Genomic DNA, 6,000 nt, shown 5'->3' with positions numbered 1-6,000 from the left:
TAGCCTTGACTAGACAGACCTTTGTTGGCAAAGTAATGTCTCTGCTTTTAAATATATCATCTAGGCTGGTCTGGATTGGAAAAGGTCAGTCTTCATTCCAACCCCAAAGAAAGCCAATGCCAAAGAATGCTCAAACTACCAAACAATTGCACTCATCTCACATGCTAGTAAAGTAATGCTAAAAATTCTCCAAGCCAGGCTTCAGCAATATGTGAACCAAGAATTTCCAGATGTTCAAGCTGGATTTAGAAAAGGCAGAGGAGCCAGAGATCAAATTGCCAACATCCGCTGAATCATCAAAAAGGCAGGAGAGTTCCAGAGAAACATCTATTTCTGCTTTATTGACTATGACAAAGCGTTTGACAGGGTGGATCACAATAAACTGTGAAAAATTCTGAAAGAGGTTGGAATACCTGAACACCTGATCTGCTTCTTGAGAAATCTGTATGCAGGTCAGGAAGCAACAGTTAGAACTGGACATGGAACAACAGACTGGTTCCAAATAGGAAAAGGAGTATGTCAAGGCTATATATTGTCACCCTGCTTATTTAACTTATATGCAGAGGAAATCATGAGAAACGCTGAGCTGGATGAAGCACAAGCTAGAATCCAGATTGCCGGGAGAAATATCAATAACCTCAGATATGCAGATGACACCACCCTTATGGCAGAAAGTGAAGAACTTAAGAGCCTCTAGATGAAAGTGAAAGAAGAGAGTGAAAAAATTGGCTTAAAGCTCAACATTCAGAAAACTAAGATCATGGCATCTGGTCCCATCACTTTATGGCAGATAGATGGGGAAACAGTGGAAACAGTGGCTGACTTTATTGGGGGGGCTCCAAAATCACTGCAGATGGTGACTGCAGCCATGAAATTAAAAGACGCTTACTCCCTGGAAGAAAAATTATGACGAACCTAGGCAGCATGTTAAAAACCAGATACGTTACTTTGCCAACAAAGGTCCATCTAGTCAAGGCTATGGTTTCTCCAGTGGTCATGTATGGATGTGAGAGTTGGACTATAAAGAAAGCTGAGCACTGAAGAATTAATGCTTTTGAACTGTGGTGTTCGAGAAGACTCTTAAGAGTCCCTTGGACTGCAAGGAGATCCAACTAGTCAGTCCTAAAGGAAATCAGTCCTGAATATTCATTGGAAGGACTGATGTTGAAGCTGCAACTCTAATACTTGGGCCACTTGATGTGAAAAGTTGACTCACTGGAAAAGACCCCGATGCTGGGAAAGATTGAAGTCGGGAGAAGAAGAGGACAACAGAGGATGAGATGGTTGGATGGCATCACTAACTCAATGGACATGAGTTTGAGCAAGCTCTGGGAGTTGGTGATGGACAGTGAGGCCTGACGCGCTGCAGTCCATGGGGTCACAGTCAGACATGACTGAGTGACTGAACTGAACTGAACTAGTTTGGCCATAACGTTTCTTCCAAGGAGCAAGTGTCTTTTAATTTCATGGCTACAGTCATAATTTCAAAGCCTGCAGTGATTTTGGAGCCCAAGAAAGTAAAGTCTGTCACTGTTTCCATTGTTTTCCCTTCTATTTTCCATGAAATGATGGGACCAGATGCCATGATCTTCATTTTTTTGAATTTTGAGTTTTATGCCAGCTTTTAACTCTCCTCTTTCACTTTCGTCAAGAGGCTCTTTAATTCCTCTTCACTGTCTGCCATAAGGGTGGTGTCATCTGCCTATCTGAGTTTATTGATATTTCTTCCAGCAATCTTGATTCCAGCTTCTGTTTCATCCAGCCCAGCCTTGATGTACTCCTTTCCCGATTTGGACCCAGTCAGTTGTTCCATGTCTGGTTCTAATTGTTGCTTCTTGACCTGCATACAGATTTCTCAGGAGGCAGGTAAGGTGGTCTGGCATTCCCATCTCTTGACAAATTTTCCACCGTTTGTTGTGATCCACACATTTAAAGCTTTAGCATAGTCAATGAAGTAAAAGTAGATGTTTTTCTGGAATTCTCTTGCTTTTTCTATGATCCAATGGATGTTGACAACTTAATATCTGGTTGCTCTGCCTTTTCTAAATCCAGCTTGAACATTTGGAAGTTCTCAGTTCATGTACGGTTGAGCCTGACTTGGAGAATTTTGAGCATTTTTTTTGCTAGCATGAGAGATTAGTGCAATTGTGTGGTAGTTTGATCATTTTTTGGCATTGCCCTTCTTTGGGATTGGAATGAAACCTGACCTTTTCCAGTTCTGTGGCCACTGCTGAGTTTTCCAAATTTGTTGGCATATTGAGTGCAGCACTTAAATAGCATCATCTTTTAGGATTTTAGGCTTAAAGTCTATTTTGTCTAATATTAGTAGAGGTACTCCCATTTTTTTGGATTATTCTTTGTGTAGAATATTGCTTTCTATCTTTTTACTTTCAATTTGGGGTTGTGTCTTTGAATCTAAAGTGAATCTTTTGTAGACAGCATATAGATTAATCATATTTTTAAAAAAAATTCATTTTGCTCCCTATACCTTTAAGAGTTTAATTCATTTACAGTTAAAGTAATGACTGATAAGAAAGAATTTCTGTTGCAATTTTTCTGATTTTTCTGATTAAAATTAACATGTTAAATTTATAACCATGTAGTTTGAATTAATATCAACTTCTCTTGAATGGAATACAGAAACTCTGCTCCTATATATCTCCATCCCTCCCCTTTTAAAATTTATTTATTGTCACCAACTACATCCTTATACATGTGTGCTCAGTTAGATAGATTTATAACCATTGTTTTACTTATTTGTATTTTGAATCATACAGAGAGAAAAAGAAGCATTGCAAACCAAAAAGAAGCATTGCAAACCAAAAAGAAGCATTGCAAACCAAAATACAAATATGCTATCTTATATTTACCTATTTACAGTTATCTTTACCACTGTTTCTTAGCTCTTCATATGACTTTGACTTACTGTTTACGTCTTTTCATTTCAGCCAGAACAATTCTCTTTAGCATTTCTCACAGGGCAATGAACTCCCTCAGCTTTCATTTATTTAGAAATGTCTTAATTTTTCTTTCCATTTTGAAGAATGTTTTTCTAGATAAAAAATTCTTAGTTGACAGTTTTTATTTTCTTTCAACACTTTAAAAATGTCAACCTTCTGGAAGAGATCTATGAAGAATAAACCCTAAACAATTAAGAAAATGGTAATAGGATTATATATATTGATAATTACCTTAAATGTAAATGGATTAAATGCACCAACCAAAAGACATAGACAGGCTAGGTGAATGAAAATATGTGCATGTATGCACTTCCACTTACCACATCACTCTACTTAACCCCCCAAATTGTATGTAATTATTTTATGCTGTTAGATTAATCAAGTTTCCATTATGGTTTGAAATTTAATTATCTTTTTTTTCTTTTGGTCTGGCTATTAATTGTGAAAACTGATAAACGTCTTTTACTATTGTGATTAAGTAACTGGTACTCATTTTAATATCATTGTGTCATGATTGGTCAGTAGAAAATAATAGAATTATATACCACTAAAATTAAAATTTAACAGAAAAACTGTAATCACTTTTAAAAATATAGATGCATGTTAGAATTATCTTGGAATTTTTTTGAAAAATCCAAATGCCCAGGTATTGTTTTTTTCTCCAAAGCTGCAGATGTGATTCTAACGAGTAGCCATATTTAAAAACAACTGGGCTATATGATGATCTTTTGCTTTTATCTAGTTTATTTCACCTTTTCTATTTCATAGTCAGTGCTTTCATTTCATTAATTTCAGTTCAGTCGATGATGCCATCCAACCATCTCATCCTCTGTCATCCCCTTCTCCTCATACCCTCAATCTTTCCCAGCATCAGGGTCTTTTCCAATGAATCAACTCTTCACATCAGGTGGCCAAAGGATTGGAGTTTCAGCTTCAGCATCAGTCCTACCAATGAACACCCAAGACTGATCTCCTTTAGGATGAACTGGTTGGATCTCCTTGCAGTCCAAGGGACTCTCAAGAGTCTTCTCCAACACCACAGTTCAAAAGCATTAATTCTTCAGTGCTCAGCTTTCTTTGTAGTGCAACTCTCACATCCATTCATGACCACTGGAAAAACCATAGCCTTAACTAAATGGACCTTAGTTGACAAAGTAATGTCTCTGCTTTTTAATATGCTGTCTAGGTTGGTCATAACTTTCTTTCCAAGGAGTAAGCGTCTTTTAATTTCATGGTTGCAGTCACCATCTGCAGTGATTTTGGAGCCCCCCCCCCAAAATAAAGTCAGCCACTGTTTCCACTGTTTCCCCATCTATCTGCCGTAAAGTGATGGGACCAGATGCCATGATCTTAGTTTTCTGAATGTTGAGCTTTAAGCCAACTTTTTCACTCTCCTCTTTCACCTTTATCAAGAGGCTTTTTAGTTCTTCTTCACTTTCTGCCATAAGGGTGATGTCATCTGCATGTCTGAGGTTATTGATGTTTCTCCCGGCAATCTTGATTCCAGCTTGTGCTTCTTCCAGCCCAGCATTTCTAATGAGTTCCTCTGCATATAAGTTAAATAAGCAGGGTGATAATATACAGCCTTGACGTACTCCTTTTCCTATTTGGAACAAGTTCATTGTTCCCTGTCCAGTTCTAACTGTTGCTTCCTCACCTGCATACAGATTTCTCAAGAGGCAGGTCAGGTGGCCTGGTATTCCCATCTCTTTCAGAATTTTCCACAGTTTATTGTGATCCACACAGTCGAAGGCTTTGTCATAGTCAATAAAGCAGAAATAGATGTTTTTCTGGAACTCTCTTGCTTTTTTGATGATCCAGTGGATGTTGGCAATTTGATCTCTGGTTCCTCTGCCTTTTCTAAAACCAGCTTGAACATCTGGAAGTTCTCGGGTCATGTATTGCTGAAGCCTGGCTTGGAGAATTTTGAGCATTACTTTACTAGCATGTGAGATGAGTGCAATTGTTTGGTAGTTTGAGCATTCTTTGGGATTGCCTTTCTTAGGGATTGGAATGAAAACGGACCTTTTCCAGTCCTGTGGCCACTGCTGAGTTTTCCAAATTTGCTGGCATATTGAGTGCAGCACTTTCACAGCATCATCTTTCAGGATTTGAAATAGCTCAACTGGAATTCCATCACATCCACTAGCTTTGTTCATAGTGATGCTTTCTAAGGCATCACTAACAATCACTAACAATGGGATACATGTATCTTTTTAAATTTTGGTTTCCTCAGGGTGTATGCCTACCAGTGGGATTGCTGGGTCATATGGTGGTTTTATTCCTAGTTTTTAAAGGAATCTCCATACAATCTTCCATAGTGGCTGTATCAATTTACATTCCCACCAACAGTGCAAAAGCATTCCCTTTTCTCCACAGTTTCTCCAGCATTTATTGTTTGTAGACTTTTTGATGATGGCCATTCTGACTTGGTGTGAAGTGATATCTCATTCTAGTTTTGATTTGCATTTCTCTAATAATGAGCAATGTTGAGCATCTTTTCATCTATTTGTTAGCCATCTCTGTGTGTTCTTTGGAGAAATGTCTGTTTAGGTTTTTTCCCCACTTTTTGATTGGATTGTTTTTCTGGTATTGAGTTGTATGAGCTGCTTGTATATTTTGGAAATTAATCCTTTGTCAGTTGTTTCATTTGCTATTATTTTCTCCCATTCTGAGAGTTGTCTTTTCACTTTGCTTATAGTTTCCTTTGCTGTGCAAAAGCTTTTAAGTTTAATCAGGTCCTGCTTGCTTACTTCTGTTTTCATTTCCATTACTCTAGGAGGTGGGTCATAGAGGATCTTGTTTTGATTTATGTCATCGAGGGTTCTTACTATATTTTCCTCTAAGAGTTTTATAGTTTCTGGTCTTACATTTAGGTCTCAAATCCATTTTTAGTTTATCTTTGTGTATGGTGTTAGGAAGTGTTCTAATTTCACTCTTTTACATATAGCTGTACAGTTTTTGATTTGTGTATATTGAAGAACCCTTGCATCCCTGGAATAAACCTAACTTGATCATGGTGTATGAGATTTTTAATGTG

The sequence above is a fragment of the Cervus elaphus genome, chromosome 9 (genome assembly GCF_910594005.1).
Source record: "Cervus elaphus chromosome 9, mCerEla1.1, whole genome shotgun sequence".
Taxonomy (NCBI): Eukaryota; Metazoa; Chordata; class Mammalia; order Artiodactyla; family Cervidae; genus Cervus; species Cervus elaphus.
This window is presented reverse-complemented; position numbering follows the sequence as displayed.